The sequence below is a fragment of the Megachile rotundata genome, chromosome 4 (assembly GCF_050947335.1).
Source record: "Megachile rotundata isolate GNS110a chromosome 4, iyMegRotu1, whole genome shotgun sequence".
Classification (NCBI taxonomy): domain Eukaryota; kingdom Metazoa; phylum Arthropoda; class Insecta; order Hymenoptera; family Megachilidae; genus Megachile; species Megachile rotundata.
Window position 1 is genome coordinate 12,402,553 of NC_134986.1, and position 22,678 is coordinate 12,425,230.

Genomic DNA, 22,678 nt, shown 5'->3' on the forward strand with positions numbered 1-22,678 from the left:
AATCAACATCGGAGTTAATCTTTCAGATCTTTAACCCTTTGAGTGACATGTCACCCATATGTGGATGGCACTTCAATTACCATACAAATCTACCATCCATATTATTAAAAATATGTCCTCTTACTTCATTGAAAATACTCGTATGACTGCTTGTAACTATGAAAAATAAATATACTGTACAAATATTTGGTAAGATTTGTTAAAAACGAAAATGCTACTTAATGCAATTTTCAGTTGTTTCAGCGTGGCAGTTCATACTACATCTAAAACTTAAAATTATCATTATACGCCACTAGATTTATAACGAAAGGAAAAGCGACAGACAAATCAAAGAAGTACAAGTAAATCCCATAAAGTAGCCAATAAATTGTGTTCCCACGTATTCGACAGTGAAAGTATAAAATAGTAGATCGGAAATCGGTCATTACGCTAAACGTTACTTGAATCGCAGATTACAAATTTTCCAACAATTATTCGCAACGTACAATCTTGCTTTGTCAACGAAGTTGCTTCAGGAAGTGCGGGAGCGACCTTTTGCACGAAAAATCTGCTTTCTACAGCGCGATGAAAGCGGTATCTATTTCGTCGTACACGAGCGGAAGGATACCCTTTTGTTAGGCGTTATCCACACCGGACGTTGCGTCGCTGCTACCTGCCTGAAAGCCGTTTCCTGTGTTGCTCGATATTCTCTTTTACCCTGCTTTCTTTCATCTTCCTTTTCGTTCGGTTTTAAGCGGTGTCCTCGACGGGGCTACCATATCTTTTGCTTTCAATTGTTCTTGCTTTTTGTCAGGGGAAGTTCAACTTTTGTTCTTCCTTTCGTTTATACATTTGGAATACTTTCGTTTTCCTTGTAATGGTATTTATAGATATGATAGATGTTTATGTAGGATATGAGGACGAAGAGGGACGAACAAAAATATATTTAACGAGAAAAGTAATAATTGCGCAACACACAGCAGAGGACAATATTTGGAGAGATACTGTTTTCTGCAACTGTTTTCTTGAGGAGCGCGAAGAAATGAAGAATATACTATTAGCGGTTCAATTACAGCTCTGAGGCTTTGTGCGTTCTTAGCTAATTGACTGAGTGGGTCAACTGTGACTCATACTCATTAAAAACAATGTTGAGTGAACCTAACCTTCCACGGAGCAAATTTTATAATTCACAAATGTCAAGTCCCCAATTCTCAAATAGCCGAATTCCTAAGTTCAAGGTTTCTAAATCCACAATTCAATAATTTTTCAATTTCCAAATTCTAAATGTACAAATTTTTAAATCTACAATTGCTACATCTTCGAATTCCTAAATTTCATGTATCTCTAAATTCCCGTGTCGTACCTTCTAAATTCTTAAATCTTCAATTCCCAAACTTCCAGAAATCTAAATCCCCAATTTCGTTCTCCCCAAACTTCTAAATCTCCAATTTCAAATACCCCAAATTTCAAAATCCCTAATTGCTATATTTACAGATTCCTAAATTCCCAATTCTCAAATTTTCAAATTCCTAAATTCCCAATCCCTACCCCCCAAATTTCTAAATCCCCAATTCCCTACTTCCCAGATTTCCAAATCTCCAATTCCTAAACTTACAAATTCTAAAATCTCCAATTCCAAAATCCCCAAATTCCCTAGCTTCAAAATTTCAAAATTCCCAAATTCCTTAGCTTCCAAATTCGAAAATTTCCAAATTCCCAAGCTTCCAATTTCCTAAATCCCCAACTCTCAAATCATCGAATTTCTAAATCCCCAACTCTCATATCCTCGAATTCCTAAATTCCCAATATCTATAAATCCCCAATTCCCAAACTTGCAAATTCCTAAATCCCAATTCCCATTTCCCCAAATCCCTAAATCCCCAATTCCCTACTTCTCAAATTTCTAAATCCCCAACTCTCAAGTCTCCAAATTCCTAAATTCCCAATACCTCAAAATTCCCAATTCCCAAACTTGCAAATTCCAAAATCCCCAATTCCCAACTCCCCCAATTCGCAACTCCCCCAATTCGCTATTTTTCAAATTCCTAAATCCCCAATTCCCAACTCCCCCAATTCCTAAATCCCCAATTTCCTACTTCTCAAATTTCTAAATCCCCAACTCTCAAGTCTCCAAATTCCTAAATTCCCAATACCTCAAAATTCTAACCTATTCTACAAACCTATTCTTCACAAGGCCCAAACATTGAACCACCAATTTCACAAACACCTACAGCAAAGTGATTTAGAAAGCAATGGTTAACTATAATGCGACGTTACTGCATCAAAAGTTGAAGGCTGTACCCTGCCCAGAAACAATTTCTATCCCAATTTCGCCGTGCAATTCTCCCGCCGTTCACAGTTAGTCGGCAAAGTCAAGTTTTCCACGTCTCGGACAAAATGAAATCCCCCGAACACTCCGAGTACTCCTTAAGACCCGATGTATCCGGATCATAAAACCGGGCATTAAGCGTTTTTCTGACTCGCGACCACGCGTAAATTGTGGTATGAATTACGTGTTGCAGTCCAGTCGTATTCTTCTTCATCATCATCTTCTTTCCTGCTGGCGTTTCAGTCGTTTGCAACCGACAGTTCTCAGTCCAGTTCTTGGCTGGAGTCTGTGTAACAGAGACGTTGCCCCGTTGTTCGTTTTTTATGGGAAAGACGCACACACTTGGGAAAGCGAAGATCGCGAGCAAAAGCGTCGAAAGGATGTTCACGCTAGGAGAGTTTATCGTTCGGATGCGAAAATAGCTGATGAGTGAAAGAAATTGCTTTGAGTGTTAGGAAAAGAGTGCAACTGTTCTGATCATTAGAATCTTCATTTTCAATTTTTCGGATTTTGGATTTGTTTATTTTTAAACTAAGTCTCTTATTTCAGAATCGACAGATTTTTAGGTTCCCAAATTCTCAAACCTTTGAATTCATATTTTCTTGATCATCCAAATTAGTGAACTTCTAAATCTTTTAACGACAGAATTTGTAAACTTGTAATTTCTCAAACCTCTGAGTTCTTAGGTTCCTAAATATTCGAATGCCTAAATCCTTAAATACACAAAACACTCTAGCTTTAAAGTTCTAAGTTGTCGAGTGATCAAATCTCCAAATTCCTACATTCGCAAATGATCAAACTTCCAAATTTCTTAATTCTTGACTTTTCAAATGTTTGATCATCTGAGTTCACAAATTATTAAACCACCAAATTTCTGAAATTTTACATTCTTGAACCTCCGAATTTCTAAACGTCTAAATCAACAAATTTCTGAATTCCTGAAGGTACAAATTCTTGAACATCCAAATCCCTACATTCCCCGAATCTTAAACTCCTGGAACTCCATACTTCCAAGTCCTCAAATGTCCAAATCACTAAATTCCCAAATTCTCCTTAAATCCTCAAATCTCCCAATTTGTAAATTATCAAATACCTTCATTGTCCAACTTTCTAAATATCAAAATTGCAGAGTACACAAATCCCGAAACTGCCAAATTCTCCTCTATCAGATTGAAATTTAAGCAAGTTTCAAATTTCAGTATCACACGTACCTTTATTGCATTCTGTCGACACACGAGTAACTACATTATGCACTTTTCAAAGCGTATTTTCAGTCACGAGTTTCGCTAGGCAACGCTTAACTTCATCATCGCCTTGAAATTTCGTTCAAACGACTAGCTGTTGGATTTTTCACTGCAGGGTGCTATCGAACTACCTTCGTCGGGTGTTAAAAACTTGGTGAAAAGCTTCACCTTCAACCTTTTAACTACGACACGCTCTTGAAAAGAATCTATTAACATCTCATAATGCGATGTTTCTAAAGTTAGAACTCTGTGCTAAAATTAAACTTTTTGAATTTATAAACTTTCGTGTTCACGAACTTGCAATTCTTTGATTTAGAAATTTAAACATTTTATGGATTTCAAGATTTATGGATTTATTGATTACAGATAGGCTTGCAGATTTTTAGATTTATTGATTTGGAGATTTGGAGATTTGTAAGTTTACAGATTTTTAGATTTATAGATTTATAGATTTACGGATTTGTAGATTTGTAGATTTATAGATTTACAGATTTATAGGTTTATAGATTTACAGATTTGTAGATTTGTAGATTTATAGATTTACAGATTTGTAGATTTGTAGATTAGATTTGTACACTAGTAGACTGGTAGTCCCTTTAGATTTGTAGATTTGAAGATATGTACATTTGCAAATTTGCAGATTTGTACATTTCTAAATTTACAGATTTACTGATTTACAGATTTATAGATCTGCAGATTAACATATTAATAAATCAATAAAGTTATAGATTCACAAATTCCCATATCTTAAGTAGCAACCAAGTATTCCACAGAAGGAGTTTCATACACCTTCTCCACAATCCCTCCACACCTTCCACTACTATCCAGATTCATATAACGAGACTCCACATCTTCCAATTGCAATCGGACCCGTAACGTCCCCCCTGCGAGTTCAACAACACATTTCTGTATCAATTCCGGCGCTACGACTCGAATCATTTTTCTTTATGTTGTTCTTAAAGCATCCCAAACGACCGCTGCATGGAAAATTGATCGCCGAGGATTGGAACGCGCCACGAGCAAGTTTCTGAGAAAGTTTTCACGAATTCTCGACTTTCGCAGATTAAACGAGGGTTGACGGTCGAATAACAAATTAGCAAGGATATTCGGCTAGACCGTAGCGATCCATGGAAACACGTTTATGTCGATGGAAATTTAAAATCCAACTACCCTGTAGAACGGTAGCGGCAATGGTAAGCTGCTTAAATCGAGAGCTTTCGCGAAACACGAGAGCTTTATACCTAACCGGCCGTCTTTCGCGTTGCATTTTCGCACGGTCGAACAAGGGAAGTTCGCGATGCAAATCCGCAAATGTATTTCGTTGTATTTTAATATCTACTGATACTGGTGCGTTTATTCTACCCCATGATTTCGGACTATCGATGCTTTTAACGCTCGGTGCTAATGGGATGAATCGTTTTCATGTTGGGTTAATAGCGTTCTACCGTGAAATTAATAAATTGATGTACCAGGTGTGCCGGTTAATTATTCCTAATTTCAGCGCTGGATTGTGCTAGACAAGGGCGTATTCTATTGTGTTCTTGCTAATACCTTTGAAAACCGTTGATGTTCAGACTTCGAGTTAGCATATTTTCGTGGTATGTTTAGTTTCGAACCAAATAGCAGTTGCAACGCGTTCTTTTCGTGTTCAATCAAAAGAAAAACGCGATAAGCCGTCTTGTGGAAGCTTACGATGTCCAAACGCAATACGCATGTTTGGTTCTACTTTGGTACCCAAAACGCAAAAAGTCATGGGTTGACACAACCATCAACATCGACCGCAAGAATCACTTCGGAAGGAAGACAATGCTAATTGGTGCGATCAGGTGTCATCACGAGCTGAACCCACATGAAACAGTTAATACCGATCGCTACCGTCAACAAATAATCAGTTTGAACCATGCATCGATCGAAAAACCCAGATTGGGCTAGAAGACACGGAAAAGTGATTTTGCAACACAACGCTGCATCACACAGCGAAAACGGTTAAAGGCACAATTTCTGCACTTGGTTGGTACTCTTGCGCCACCCGCCATACTCACCAGACTTGGCCCTTTCGTACTACTTTCCATCGATAGTCCACGTATTTTGCCAAGAACACTTCAACATTGATTTCGAAAAATGACTGGTTTCAAAATGTGAACAATTTTTTGGGGAGTGTATTTGAACAGATGGTAAAATTAGCTAGCAATGCATTTTTTCCCAAATTAAAATTGTCTTAAAAAAAAAAAATTAAGAATTATTAACCCGGTAAATGAAATGTCAACGATTCGAGTGAGCTGTTAATAAAATCGTCGTCGCTGAAATTTCGTTTTTATATCCTCTTATGTTTTATGGTATATCAGTTACAAGCTCGAAGTTTGACAAAAGAGACTAACGTTATCGCGCTATGTAGGAAGTGTTCATATTTCCTGTTGGATAATTTCCGTATGAGAGAAAGAAAGGTCGTTGATTCTTCTCTAGAAATGTTCTAAAAAGTATGATCTGCTTTAGTGATTTTTGTGACAGGAAGTTGGTACGCCGTAGTCCAAGTTTTCACTAATTATAATAGTTACGTAAATACTACAGGAAGTCGGTCTACCATAAATAATACAGAAACTTTACATTTTATCTCGAGTACTTGCGCTAATTTTGCAGTTTCATAACAAGTCTAAAAACGGAGGATTTCATTCGTTTCTTAACCTTTGCAGGTGTTCTTTAATTAAGTACGATAAACATGCACGGTACAATTTAAAAGCAAGTTAGAACTATTAGAGCTGAGAAAATTATCGAATTTTTACATGAATCAAATTTCTGAAGTAACAGTATTTATTTTTATAATTTATCTAATTTTATTTCATAACTAATTGTCATTACATTTATTCCATTTTGACTCATAATTATTATATGCGGTTCATTTCAATTTATAATTATTTGCTATTACAGTTAATTCATTTAAATTTTCATTCACAATTAATTACCATTACAGTGAATTCATTTAGATTAATAATCACCTTCAATAATCACAAAATTAATTTTTGTACTAATTCTACTAAATTTTTTTTCCAAATACATTGTAAAGTTTCCAGACAATAAAGACACCAGAACGTTGAAAAAAAAGAACTGTATTTAATCAGTAGATGTTCTTCACAGAAACTTCCTGCGTTTCAGTTGCCTCGTAGTGACTCTAATTATCATTGCATAACGTTGTCCTAGCCTCATTGTTATCGGTAACCTTATCAGAGGCCTCAATAAGGAGCGGCTTAAAGGCCACAATAGCTTATGACACAGAAAAGAAAAAAAGGTAACACCATTTCACGATGTTTCATCCTTATCACGCGAACCAGTTTCTACGATTTCACATAATTTTAACATACAATCACGTTGGGTTTTCCGTCAAATGAAACATACTGTTTCTTGCAACCTTTAACTGTGTAATTTTCAGTAATTACCATCGCGATTAGTCATGGGCAGGAAAAAAATCGAAGACGAGGTTAGGAAAAACATTATTGATAGACGTGTTAATAGCTTCAGCATTTGGATAATTATTGTTATGATACGTTTTATGAAATTGAATAATTGCGACAAATTTTCATCAAGATCACCAAAGTACGATAAATTTTCATCAAGATCTTTAACATACGATGAACTTTCATCAAGATTTTTAAATTACGACAAACTTTGTTCGAGATCTCCAAATTACGACAAACTTTCATTGAGATCTCCAAAATACGACAAACTTTCATCAGGATCTTCAAACTGCAGTAAATTTTCATCAAGATCTTTAAACTACGATAAACTTTCATCAAGATTCCCAAATTACGACAAAGTTTGATCAAGATCTCCAAATTACGACAAACTTTCATCAAGATCTCCAAAATACGACAAACTTTCATCAGGATCTTCAAAGTGCAGTAAATTTTCATCAAGATCTTCAAACTACAATAAATTTTCATCAAGATCTTCAGACTACGATAAATTTTCATCAAGATCTTCAAACTACGATAAATTTTTATCAAGATCTTTAATATTCAGCAGACTTTTATCAAGATCTTCAATCTTTGTATAGTTTATTAACCCTTGATCCTCGAAAGGTCCTTCAGCTTAATACAATTTGAAGCGAATATTTATTAACTAAATATAGAAGGTACCCGTATACTTGTATGCGTGATAAACACAGCAAAACAGTAATAGCAATTAATAACAACTTCAAAAGAATTCATCAAACTTGTCAACCGAAATGTTTCAAAGCAGCCAGCAGCAAAAATACCTCCGAGTTATCAATGTCTGTCGAACAAGTACGAATACGATTGACAATTAATTATCGATCGAATTGCACGATAAATTACATATCGTATTGCCGTCACTATAGACTCGTGTATCAACAAGGAATACCTAGAGGTGCAATTCCCGGCGTGATCCCGATACGCGTTAACAGGCCACAACATAGTATGTATACCAGGAGTACTAACGACTCGCGAGTAATTGATCGGTCGGTCGAAACGGCCACGATAATGCGAGAATAAGTTTAATGGGGTAAGTGGCTCACAGGCCATGGATAAAGCCATTAACAATTAAACGAGTGGCCTGTGTCTTCCGACGACGTCTGTGAAACTGATCGTCTGCTACCATAGTTGACATTACGTGGGGTTCTTTCATAAAATTTCATGGGATAATTATCCCACTTTTTTATGCTCCAAGCTATATATTTCAGCACGACGTGGATACCTATGCCATAATTACACTTCTTGAACGAGAACTTTTAGTGACGATTGACTTTTAGTTTGAATGAGAATACTTGCTTGTGGGTTGACTTTAATTTATTTTAATTAAGTTCTTGCTGACTGAGGGGGTTTTTAGTTTATTTATAATTAAAGAATTCTTGTTGATGACTGGGGGGATTTTTAGTTTATTTATAATTAAAGAATTCTTGTTGATGACTGGGGGGATTTTTGGTTTATTTTAATTAAGTTTTTGCTGACTGGGGGGATTTTTAGTTTATTTTAATTGAAGAATTCTTGCTGATGACTGAGGCATTTTTAATTCATCTTTGGGATGAAATGAAAATTACTGACAATTTGGATGACTTTTAATTTGTCTTAATTACATGAGGATTCTTGCTGACGATTGGATTCTTAATTCAATGAAAATTCTTTTTCATAATTTGGTTGACTTCTACTTTATTTTAATTGAATGAGAATTCTTGCTGATTATGGAGATTTTTAATTCATCTTGAAATGAAAATTCTCACTAATTGCATTAATTTTTAATGTACCTTAATTAAATGAGAATTTTTTCTAGCAACTGACTTTAATTTATCTTAATTAAACGAGAATTCTCAGACAATTGATTTTTAATTTATTTTAATCAAAATTGTTAATAATTTTCAATAAACATCAAATTGATTTTTCATTTATCTTTCGAATAAATTAGAAAGTAAATGATATAAATAACAATTTCAGTCTGATACAGTTGAAAATATAATAAGATCTGTTCTTATTCAATCAGTTACGTAAACTTCAGTTATTATCAGAGTATTCTGTTTCCTTTTACCATTTTTTATTCGTTTGCTAGTCCTTTTAGTAGGAGGTAATCTGTTTTCACTGTGAGAAAAGGGAAACGAGGAAAGTCACAGGACGAATCGTAAGTACTGCAAATGAACCGCTCAGTCGAGACTCGTAACAATTAATGTCCCTCGAGAAATTTTAATCGAGCTTTCTTTCATTTAACTTTATGCGCGGATGCGTTCAACATTCACGAGGGAAGAAAGTTTAACGACGATAAGCGAGTTATCTGAACAAACTGCTTAATGTAAAAAAAAAAAATTCAATTTTTTGGAAAAAATCAACAATGACAGAACCTTGTTATAATTAATAGATTATTCATAATTAATAATTTTAAACTATTTTTGTTAGAAAATCTGATATGAAAACTATTTTATTTTGCAAAAGTATTTTCTGTAAATGGAATCAAATTTTCAATGTATTTAAATTATACAATTATTTAAGCGTTACTACATCTGCTTAAATAATTTCTTTTATTTTCCTGTGCCAAATAATATAATTTTACTTCAAATAATTACTGACTCATTTTCTAATGTTAGATCATTGATACAATTTAATTTAACCACTAACTGAAATAATAGATCAATGCAATTAAAAATATTATCCTGAATTGCAATTAACAATAATTCAACTGCAGTTATTTGTTATTAATTACATTAAATATCACCACTGGCTAGAAACTCGATTTCACAAAAACAACTGTAAACTAAATTACAATAATTAAAACGAGCCTTTAATCCATTATGATTATCCATTCTTTACAGTCCATATACCACGAAGTTAAAATCAAACAATACAGTTTGAACAATACACATTAAATCAATTACTATATTAAAAGCATATTATCAACAATACCACACTAAATACACCAATAACGTTGGGTAATTAACAATCTCCCGATTATTAGTCAAAATTAAACCATTCATACACGACTGCGTAAATTCTGCTATTAATAACGGGAAAGGCTTTCAATTGTTAAACAAGCAGAAATAATCACTGCACAGCTTGGATCAAATTCGATGATTAAACTACAAATTAACAGATTTCGTCGTTAATTAAATCACATCGAGCTATCCATTACGAACTCCACGATATCGATCTAAACTGGCTGTCGTTAAACTTTAGTCGCAACATAAAAGCATATCGGGCAAATATGCTGCTAGTTAATACATTAGCGATGCAAAAGTTAATTACGCGTTTAACACGTTTCTCTTATACACGTTCCAAACACAATCACTCGTTCGAACTTTCAAAACACAACGGCAAAACTTCGTCGAAAATCTCGAAACCCAATCTCAATTTCCATATTCAAACACTCGGACAAAATGATAACTTTCACGGATCGTGGAAAGACTTACGTTTGTCCATTTACTGTTTCTCTTCACCCCTTTGCTGTTCATCGTACATTAACTACTATTATTAGTATACATATACAATTATTCACTTTTTCAGATAAAAATTTCTATTTGATATTTTTAACAAATGGCATGACTTTAATTTTATGTAAGAGTCTTTAATTTTTCTACTCGTTATTATTCACTTTTTTAAATAAAAATTGCTATTGGATATTTTCAGCAAATGGTATGAAATTAGCTTTATGTAGAACTTCTTAATTTTCCTACTCGTTATTATTCACTTTTTCAAATAAAAATTTCTATTGAACATTTTCAGCAAGTATGACATTCGTTCAATGTAAGACTCTTCATTTTTACTTTTTTTTATTATTATTAAATTTAATTTATGAGGCTAAAATTGTGTCTGATTTTCATGTTATTGCCACTTGCAAGAGTTTCAAAAAATATTTCATTTAAAAAATCATGAAATGTAGAATAAACAAAGCTACCCTTGAGTTATCACATAATACTGATTTTTATCAGAAAAGCCTTAAGAACTTCAAAATATGAAATACATGAATTATAATCAATTTTCAATATCAAAAGTATACAGCAAAATTGAAATTTTTCTTCCAGCAAAATACCAAAATTTTTCGTAAAATTTGGAAGTGAGAAAATAAGAAAAAAAATTCGCGAAATGTCGTCGGAATTTCACCGCGGGTAATCGGCGCCGTGTCGCTCGGAGAACGCTCGCAATTAGAAAATGCAAAATTTACCTCGTCGGAGGGGGCAACCTTGCCAAGGAGCCGTTTCGAAGCCAAGGATCCTTGCCGGCGGCGTTTCACGTCACCGGATGCTATTTTGCGTTTCCTCGAAGGTATACAGTCGCTTTGGAGCATGCTGCGAGGATCGTGTACGCAAAGTTAATTTTAATGTCGATTACGAGCCGTTCGAAGGACGACCCTTCAATCTGGATCGGTGACAAAGGGGTTCACGTATGCCCTACGGCGAAAACACGCTTTTTACCCCACGTGACCGGAAACTCGGCGTATCGAGATACGAAATAGCTTCACTTTCTTACTTCGATTATTTCTGGTTTAATTTGTATTCATGAGTTTTTATTTTGCTTCAAAATTGGAGCATATGTGTATGCATATGTGGACAGTTTTTGGGTATAGATTTATGTGATTGAACATATGTGTAGAGTAGAATATAGCAAAGTAAACATATATGTGCATGACTGAACATTTCGAAGTACATATATATATGTATGTGTGCATGATTGAAAGTTTCAAAGCATATATGTGTATGTAGAATTGAACATTTCAAAATAGACATATATGTGCATGACTGAATGTTTCAAAATGTACACATATGTGCATGATTGAAAATTTCAAAAAATACACATATATGTTTATACATATTAACATATACATGTATTCTGCACATACATACATGCAGAATTGAACATTTCAAAGTAGACACACATGTGCATGATTGAAAGTTTCAAAACACATATGTATGTATAAAGTTGAGCATGTCAAAGCACATATATGCATGACAAAAAATTTCAAAGCATATATATGCATGATTGACCACTCCAAAATATATATTTGCATAACCGAAAATTTCAAAGTATAAATTTGCATGACTGATATCTTCAAAATATACATATGCATGACTGAATATTGCAAAACACATATGTGTATAATTTCTAGTACCCACAAATTTAAATGAAACTGAATAAAGTCATTTTAGTTTCTATCACAACAGTGATTAAGAAAAGAAGTTTAAGTTTAACAAAAATTGTGATGCAGGTTCCTAAAAAAATTTAAACTTCATACGATATAATTAACCGATGTTATCAAAAGATTTACAAGGTTCTATGTATAGTGAAAGTATAATGTAGATTGTAGTTTGCATACTTCATTTTTTGTGCTCTTCGCGAAACGTAAAAGTAAACAGAAGTGGGTAAATTAACGCAAAGTAGTATAGACTTTCAAATAACGCAACTAGTCTCGCGCAATTAATAAGAGAAATTACCAGATATGAAAACAAATCAGTACAACCTTAACATGGAAAGTTCTGATAAACCTTAACATGTTTTTATCTCAATCAATTTTACCTAAAACGATGAAAATGTTATTTTATCGCTTAGTTACATTAGATTTCACTTCGGTATCTTACTTTTCATATGAATTTATTGTTCATGAAAGTTTATTTCATATTCATAGATATGTGAGTATAAAATTAAAATTATAAACGATCAAATTGCCCGTAGTAGTTTACTTTCTAACCAATAATGCTTATATTATTTGTGACCTTTACTTTAATTATATAACTTCACTTTTGTGCACTTCGCTATTATAGTAAGTGATTCGAAAGGAGTCGATGTTCGAATGCAATAGGTGGAGTGTACTGATGTCAACCCGTGAGTTGGCGCGTGAAGAGGCAATGTATTCATACGTGTCTTTGGTAACTCGGAAAATTTTAAATTGGGAAGATTAGAAATTTGGGAGATTGCAAATTGGGAAGATTAGAAATTCGGGAGATTGCTAATTCGGAAGATTGCAAATTCGGAAGATTAGAAATTCGGGAGATTGCAAATTCGGACGATTTCAAATTCGAAAAATTGCAAATTCGGAAGATTGCAAATTCGGAAGATTAGAAATTCGGGAGATTGCAAATTCGGAAGATTTCAAATTCGAAAAATTGCAAATTCGGAAGATTAGAAATTCGGACGATTTCAAATTCGAAAAATTGCAAATTCGGAAGATTGCAAATTCGGAAGATTAGAAATTCGGGAGATTGCAAATTCGGAAGATTTCAAATTCGAAAAATTGCAAATTCGGAAGATTAGAAATTCGGACGATTTCAAATTCGAAAAATTGCAAATTCGAAGAATTGCAAATTCGGAAAATTGCAAATTCGGAAGATTGCAAATTCAGAAGATTGCAAATTCGGAAGATTGCAAATTCGGAAGATTAGAAATTCGGGAGATTGCAAATTCGGATGATTTCAAATTCGAAAAATTGCAAATTCGGAAAATTGCAAATTCGGAAGATTGCAAATTCGAAAGATTGCAAATTCGGAAGATTAGAAATTCGGGAGATTGCAAATTCGGAAGATTAGAAATTCGGGAGATTGCAAATTTGGACGATTTGAAATTTAAGAGATTTCAAATTCAGGAGATTACAAATTCGGAAGATTGCAAATTTGAAAGATTGCAAATTCGGAAGATTAGAAATTATATTAGAAAGTATATAATAAACCCAGTCTCCCAAATTTCTAGTTCACTCTAACTCCGCTTGATATTTATATCACTCTTAAACTAAAACTGTATCATACAATTTTCACAACAGTACCAATGCACACTATAAAATTTAAAAGTAGAATATCTGACGAATCACGTTCATCTAAAATTTTTTACTAAAAATTCCCCAACAGATTCCTTAAGGAAACCAAGAACCTTCATTTCACTATTCTGAGTACAGAAACTGAAAATCGAAAATCGAGCTCCAAAGCATGATCCGATCAGCAGGATAGAAACTCGTAAAGCAGAGAAGAGATTCAACATCCAACCACCATCCATCTCTGCTTCGACCTTTCACAACGCTGCAAACACTAGATACGTTCTCGAGGAACTAGTTCACAAATCCTGTAAACTCAACGAGTAATCGCTTTTCTATCTCCCTCTTTTCAATCTCATCTAACAATTTCCAAGCAGGAAGATGACTGACAAAACTCTACTCAGAATCACAAATCTATTAGCCGTTTTACTGCGATATTCCTTTAGAAAGTGTTCACATGGTGGTGCTATTCTTTTGGATTATGTGAAATTGTTTTCGCAAGAAGTTTTGTTCTGAGATTTCTGAAATGTAGAGTGAGACAAACTCCTGATTTATGGACTTTTGAGTGAGTTGTACGGTGATTTGAAATTTTGGGTTTTTAGAAGAAATAAACACAACACTCTACCAAACTAAACTTCATTATAAAATCAATGAACTCAGTTTGTCAATCGTTTCTCAAGAAAAAAAGTTGAAATCGAATTTCAGTTCGAACTACATCAAAAATTGATTCTATACATTTTATTTTCCATGTTGCACTGAATGATCCAATATTAAAGCAGAGATGAATGAATTATTCGGTCGAACACAACTTCCTGACTGGAATTCCATAAGTCGAAAGTTTTACACCTGTCGGCCATGAAACAGCCTGTTCGTAAAAGGTGTGCTCTGCGGAGGGTGTCGAAAAGAAAGAAAAAAAAGGGGACAACTCTGAATGCCAGGTGCAAGGGTACAAACATAACCGTTGGTTGGTTTTTACTTATCGGACACTCGGTGGGTGTCTGTTCTCTCGAGGACCCCTGGCAAAAGGGGTCTATTTTGGTACACGGCACGAGACAGACGAAAATGAAAGTTGTCGGCTGTGCGGGGGTGGTCACCGTGATTCAGGAGATCACGCTGAAAAATTCGACCGATTTCACTGTCACTGCGACGTGAATGAACGTTTCTTAATGTATTCTCGCTGTAGAAATAACATTTATAGTGACGGTTATTAACGATCAGTTCGTTACATCCGTTCAGTTCGAATTAATTATTCAATGCAACGCTTCAATTTGATATCATTATTATAATTATCGGTATTGTAATTTTGGAGACCGACATTTTTTATATTTTCACTTTGTCTTCATTTTGTAATTTGATCCAATTAGCACAGTGGATCGTCACAGTAAAAGCAACATATTTATTTGCATTTTATGTGATATAATTAACAATTAATTATTCAACGCTTTAATTTGCTGCTTCGGGTCTTTACTGCAATTTTGAAGATACTTCTACAGTTTTAATATATTGTCTCTATTTTGTAATTATTTCATGCAATTAGCACGTTGATTGTTACAACAAAAGCGTAATATATTTAATTTGTTATGTGATAGAATGAACAATTCAGTGAAGTACTTCAATTTGCAGCTTTGAATCATTACTGTGATTTTAGTGGTACTCCAACATTGTTGTCTTTACTTCATAATTATTTGAGTGAATGAACATAGTGATCGCTGTGTGATACAACTAATATTGAGAAGCATTCTCTTGTGTTCATTTTGTAATTAGACCCAATTGGTACTTTTCATTGCCACAATAAAAACAGCCATACTGAATGTCACCAGATACTACAATTAATTATTGAATATCATGCTTCAATTTATTATTTTGAAGTTTGATGATGCTCCAACATTACTGTTTTTATTTTGACAATTATTTAATTGATTATTTGATGTGTGACCTATTTTGATATCATTTGAATTTACGTACCTAACTTATTCACATAAGACGAGTTAATTCATCATTCATCTATTCCATCAACTAATACTTAATTAAAAAAAAATGTTTGACATCAAACATATCACACATGAAAAAAATATAAAGAATATCAAAAAGGAAATATAAAGCACATTTATTGCATATTGTATACAAATACATTTCTTACGTGTAAATAAAATTGACTCATTTTTTAACGACTTTTTGTCTCGATCTTTGTTGACCAAACTTACAAAACGTTCGATAAAGATACGATAAGTAGAAATACTTTCACCTTATCTCGCATGGTGACCCAACGTCTCGTAATCATGTTCCCCGTTTAATTAATCATATCGTTCGATGAGACACCCGTAACCCGACTCTCAAAACGTAGTAACGATACCATGCAACGCGAAACGAAGCTGTCTATTTCTGAGCTGGATGGCACAACGCGAAACTATTCGAATCGAAACAAAACAACATGGCAGAAATTGAAATTAGAACCGAAGAAGATCAAACGAGACCATTGCGAGGCTGCCACGGATTCTTAATTAAACCGAACATCGAGTCCGTGGCAAAACGTATTACATTCCTCGTTTAATTTGACAATCCCAGATTAATTTATGGCGTGGTAAAATTAGACACTGTGGTATCAAGATTTATCTGAACCCTTTATCAAGTGTCTTAAATGCAGGATAAAGATTCAATTATTAGATTGAGGAGAAAGTTTGATTTGATGGAGGTTTCGGAAAATAGCATGACTCGTTAATATTATAGCTTACTGATATTGTGGCTTGTTAATATTATAGCTTGTTAATATTGTAGCTTGTTAATATTATAGCTTGTTAATATTATAGCTTGTTAATATTCTAACTTATTAATATTATAGCTTGTTAATATTGTAGCTTGTTACTATTGTAGCTTGTTAATATTCTAACTTGTTGATATTATAGCTTGTTAATATTGTAACTTGTTACTATTGTAGCTTGTTAATATTCTAACTTGTTGATATTATAGCTTCTTAATATTGTAAATTGTTACTACTGTAGCTTGTTAACATTCTAACTTGTTGATATTGTAACATGTTAATATCGTAACCTGTTATTATTCTACCTTATTGATATTGTAACTTATTAATATCCTAGCTCGTTAATTGAAGACTTCATAAAAATTCCCACATAAGAATTTTGTCAATTTTCTCAACACAAAATAGCTGACTTGTGTTCACAATGAACTATGATCGACACTAACAAGGTTTGATAATACATACAACCACCATTTTGATAATATCAACAAAACAGTGCTACAGTTTAGACTGTGAGCTTCAAATTGTCATACTACAAGTGCCACATTGCGATGCATTTACCGAACCATAAATTTTAGCAAAATCCTCCATTTACACCACTTAACATCCGGAACCCAACAATATTCTCTCAAACCAAGTCTCGATTAGCATCACACCAGTAGCACCAAAAAGTGATCTACTAGCACACATTAACAGTGCATTCATTGACCAATTAATTCCCATTGAGATTTGTCACCGCATGGCAACGTATATGTGTGTTTACATGTGTGTGTATGAAACTAGAAGTTTGAAACGTAAATTACGTGAGTCCTCATCTTTCATCTTCTTCCTTCTTCTCTGCTCTAACGTGATATATAAGAAATAGTTTAGTGCATACGAAAGTGAATATTACTTTTATCCTCCCATAATTCTAAAAATTCCATAATATAAACTTCCAGAAAAACTTCCACATACTCTAAACTTTGCTATGCAACACTTGCTGCTCGTAATGAAAAGCTTTAAGTGGCCACATGGAAGCGAACATCCACGATACATAGCAGTCCTACAATGATAAATTACGCCTCGTAAATACGAAGCAAAGTAGGTCCCTCGACTCACTCGAACGTAACAAAAGCAACAAACATCGGCACCCCTGCCGAAGCTGCCTACGAAACATTTCCTCTCGCTAAATCGCCAAATCATTCACGTCGCGGAACAGGTGCGACGTTGCGTTATCCTTTTGTGCGCTCTAACTGCGATATAAACTCGTTCTTCTTCCTTGATCGGTTTCATTTTGTCACCGGATGTTCTACTGACTGATATGTTTTAAGTTGAATACTCTGGCGTTCTGGGTTGTTAATGGGTTTGTAAATATGAATGATTATGAGAGAGGATTGAATTTGGGTGGCAGATTTTTGTGGAGTGAAGGGTGGTTTGATTGGTGGCTTGAGGTGAGTGGTTCAGGTTGGGTTGTATTTGGGTGTTTGAGAATTTGGTTATTTGGAAATTTGGAGATTTGAGAATGTAAGATGGAAATTTGGAGATTTGGAAATCGAGGGTTTTAGAAATTTGAGAGCTTAGAAATTTGGAAGCTTGGAAATTTGGAAGCTTGGAAATTTGGGAGCTTGGAAATTTGGAAGCTTGAAAATTTGGAAGCTTGAAAATTTGGGAGCTTGGAAATTTGGGAGCTTGGAAATTTGGGAGCTTGGAAATTTGGGAGCTTGGAAATTTGGGAGCTTGGAAATTTGGGAACTTGGAAATTTGGAAGCTTGGAAATTTGGGAGCTTGGAAATTTGAGAGCTTGGAAATTTGGGAACTTGGAAATTTGGAAGCTTGGAAATTTGGGAGCTTGGAAATTTGGGAGCTTGGAAATTTGGGAGCTTGGAAATTTGGGAGCTTGGAAATTTGGAAGCTTGAAAATTTGGGAGCTTGGAAATTTGGGAGCTTGGAAATTTGGGAGCTTGGAAATTTGGGAACTTAGAAATTTGGGAGCTTAGAAATTTGGGAGCTTAGAAATTTGGGAGCTTTGAAATTTAGAAGCTTGGAAATTTGAGAGCTTGGAAATTTGGGAGCTTGGAAATTTAGAAGCTTGGAAATTTGAGCACTTGAAAATTTTAAAGTTTGGAAATCATATATCCATAAATATACAAATGGAAAAATATAAAAAGCGATTGTCCTATGCTCCACAAAAATATCCCATTATTCAGTAATTCAAAGACCTCATGTAGTAACGCAATCACATCAGCAATAAAAGTTTTATCGATCATTAATTGAAAGTAAGGAATAAATTAGCGGTTAGGAGTACGAGGACAAGATCCATTAGAACGGCAGATAAAATTGTTAAGGATCGATCGTATCGATGAAAATCGCGGATCCTTACAAGAAACCCTGAAACCAATGGTAAAAATGAAACGAGCCCTTAAAACAAACCCGCCAAGACGTAACCATTCGGTGACCAAATACGGAAAGGGGGCGAAACGATAAAGAATAACTGGTTTTCACTTTCATACGCTACCACGACGAAGTTCGGGCAGAAAATATGGTCGGCCCGATACCCTGGTGGAACGATCGTACAACAAAAAAGTCAAGGTTTCTTTGCGGTATACGTGACTCGTGCAACGACTCGCGGTTCTCTCTTTTTGCACGTCAAATCGTCGATCTATCTGCGATACGAGCGAGAACTTTGCATTTCATTCTCTTTCGAATGGTACTTGTGTTCATTAGCTCTCGCATGAACGAGCTTAATCCTTCTTGTTGGGTTTTGTGAATTTGGCAAAATAATTGGAGGATTTGGTAATTAATAAATTGGAGCCAAATATAGGTTTCGAAAGATAAAATAATGTAGAATTTTGGTTATTAGTTCCTATTACCCCCTTGCATTTTGTGTCTAACTCCTGACGCGTACCTCGTGATTAATATGAAAAGCTTCTTACAGTTTATCGCAATCTAAATTACATCCATGTGTAATTAATAAATCATGTATTAATGTATACTTGATACGCTTATCGCAACTTCGCGTATTAATTATTACTTCCAGCTTGTCGAAATAAATGTTCATTTTTATAATTGTATGAGGAGAGCGGATTACATTAATCAAAATATTACTGTCTTCATAACGTTTTTATAATGTGTTCATATTCATATAAAAATAATATTTCTTGCACGTGTTATGCACATATTCAAATTTGCATATATATTTGATAGACTATTTCCGAATAATTCGAACACGCATAAATTTCATCGAATTCAAATATTCAAATTAATCCCTTGATGAGTATGACTCGTGATGCACTCGTACTTCGTGATCAATTTTACTCGAATTAATACGATTCAATTTGGAGTACAATTATTCAAGTCCTTTAGCATAGTCAACGATTGCATAACACCAAATTGACATAACATTTCAACTCTGTCTGTTTTAATATTGTAGCTGTGATTAGTTCTGACGCACCTGACAAGTCATAGTGCAAGGGGTTGAGAAATTTAATTAATCCTAGACCAAGTGCAGGATGACTCCATCCCCTATCTTTACATCATTTTACTAAATTTATGAAATAGAAATTTGGAAATTTCAACATCTGCCGATACTCTGTAAAATGGAGCTTCAATTTCAAATTAAAATTAGTGCAGTATTTTGTGAATATAGAAGCAGCTAAACTGAAGATTCAAAATTTGAAAAGTCAAAGGAAGTTTGATTACAAAATTTACGTCACAGTTTATCTGAGAATAAATTTAGAACTAATAAATGTTTGCTTACGTTAGATTTCTCTATTGCAGCAAAGGAACGCTGTCCGGACATGGTTTATCAGTTACAGTTACGGTTTGTTTTATTCATGAACAAATGTGTCTTGAAGAGAAAAGGACAAGTTGAAAAATCCGTCTCGAGTTTAAGTTTTTTACTAAGAATTGTGACTCATTTGATTTCAGCGGTCGTAACAATTCGAGAGGTGAATGTTAACTAGAATTCAGCGAAGAAAATGGTTTGTTCAGCAATTACCAATCTACGATAATTCGCAGGTATAACAAGAAATCTTCGAACGATGAATATTCGCGAATATTTGTAATTTCATTCTCCGATTTCGATGTACATATGTAAGCACCCGTATGTCCAACTTTGAGAAAAAATTTGTACTTCTTATTCAGAACGCTCATTTGAATTTCTGTTTGCGTTCGCGCCGTGGTATGCAATGAATATTAAGAGGTCCACCAAATAGTTTACTCAACCGTTAAGAATTTAATCGAAAATTGATGTTTCTTGTTATAAAGTAAACAATTTTGTTGTATACGATTCTAAAATTTATGTAACCTTGCAAATTCGTTTTTAAAATAAATGTAATTTTGTTCATCATCTCAAGAACGTCTGTATACACTGTAAACAATACGATTCGGTACAATTCCTTTCATTTTCCAATTACTATGAGAACCTATATCGTGCAGATAGCAGTTATGTTCGTTACGCATGTCTAAATTAAATTTGTCAACTATGCTTATGTATGACTTCAACAATTTTCATAAATAATGTTCAATGAAAATTAAATCAATTCATGGTCTCTTTTCTGGAATATAATTATTAATAAATATCTCTAAGTCACTACACTTTATATACTCTATTATACATATACTACACTTTAAATTCATATGTTCATACACAGCTGTATGTCAACATTCCTAGATTTTGATATCGTGATATCTCTAAATCTCTATACGTGATTCTTAAATTTTTATATTGCAAAATTTTTGTGTACTATATTCCTATATTCCCTTAGCTCTGTATCCTTATTTGTGTAAACCCATAAATCTCTAAGCTACTGTATTCCCTTTCACACTCATAGATCTTTGTCTCTATATCCTACTAACTCCCTGTACTCTAAAACAAATAGTCAATAACTACACAGTATTAACCTTACTCAGTAAATAAAATAACCAACTCATTAAAAAGCGTTCCCCTTTAATCATGTTCACACGTTACTATACTGGAGCACAAGCTTAGCCTAATTCCGGTTCCAAACAAAACAAAAGCAATAATACGGTCAAAGATATCAACACCTGTCCAGGAAGCGTACTACAATTAGTCCCTCAAATAAACACTAACAGCCTATATACATAGAACCTTGTTTCTCGAATCGAACCGTCAGAAAAAGTGTCGCGTCACCCGCGAGGCAAATACTTGTAGTAACATCCCCAAAGGACTCGATAATTGTTAGCACGAACGGTTACGAGACGGTCGAAAAGTTCAGCCAAAACTCGTGGCCAACGCTACACAAGGCCGGACGCTCGCATCTTCGCGTCAAAAAAGACGCACGCACACGTACGAAACCCTTTTGTCCGTTTACATGGGCGCACCTCCTTCCACTTGCTCCGACGATCTCTGATGTTAAACGCGCTCACCCGTGAAATCTAATCTACCTAATCTACGTTTCGATATCTTCGACCGGTCAGCACCGATATCGAACAACGACGCCGGTGTTGAAAACGCGATACGTTCGCCCGATTGTCACCGTTCCGATTTCAATCGAGTCGCGTTTTGCGCGCCCGTGATACGTTACCGGTTTCTATTGGTTCCTCCGCACGCCGCAGCCTCCACTCTACCTACTCAGCTGTTGCACGCTCCACGCACATTTATTTTTCTCACTGAAAACCGCCACACTTGATTCACGCGCGAAGAAAAACGATTAGGTTACACGCACGGTAAGCACTCGAACTCGGACACGAATTGACTGGGGCTCGATCGTTTCGTACCGTCGCGCAGGAACATCGGAACTGGACTGCACGGCCGAATCCCTGCTCGGCGAACCTCGGAGGTGGAAGTTAGTTCGTATCGACGCCGCGCCTGCGCGGTGGCGCTGCGATCTACCGAACCCTATCGCGAACATCAGCTGATTTTTGACGTTTATTTCGGAGAACTAATTCGAATTTAATTCTACCACTTTCTTTTATTATGTAATTACTTACTACTTATAATTACCATGTTTATATTAATAGTACAATTTATAGAAAATGGTTAATTGTGTAACTGCATACAGTCAGCGTCATTTGAATTTCTGCGGCTGAGTTGGTAGATGTGGTAACACTGTCAACGCCCCATGACACGTGCGACTGACTATATGATTTCTAACTATGTAAATATATAATATATAATACATGTATAATATTATATAATATACA

General features: G+C 34.7%; 1 protein-coding gene across 4 annotated transcripts in view; it reads right to left on the reverse strand.

Annotated features, from left to right (window-relative positions):
* Nucleotides 1-22,678, reverse strand: part of raskol (Ras GTPase-activating protein raskol) — a 203,487-nt gene that overhangs the window by 155,641 nt on the left and 25,168 nt on the right. For 2 of the 4 annotated variants that reach the window (XM_012289660.2, XM_012289658.2), the window contains exons 1-2: nt 22,060-22,283; nt 11,206-11,329 (exon numbers count right to left, since the gene is read on the reverse strand). The exons of the other annotated variants lie outside the window; for them this stretch is intronic. The gene's annotated coding sequence lies outside the window, so the exon portion shown is untranslated. Of the gene's footprint in view, nt 1-11,205; nt 11,330-22,059; nt 22,284-22,678 lie in introns of those variants that run through there. 4 annotated transcript variants of the gene reach the window in all.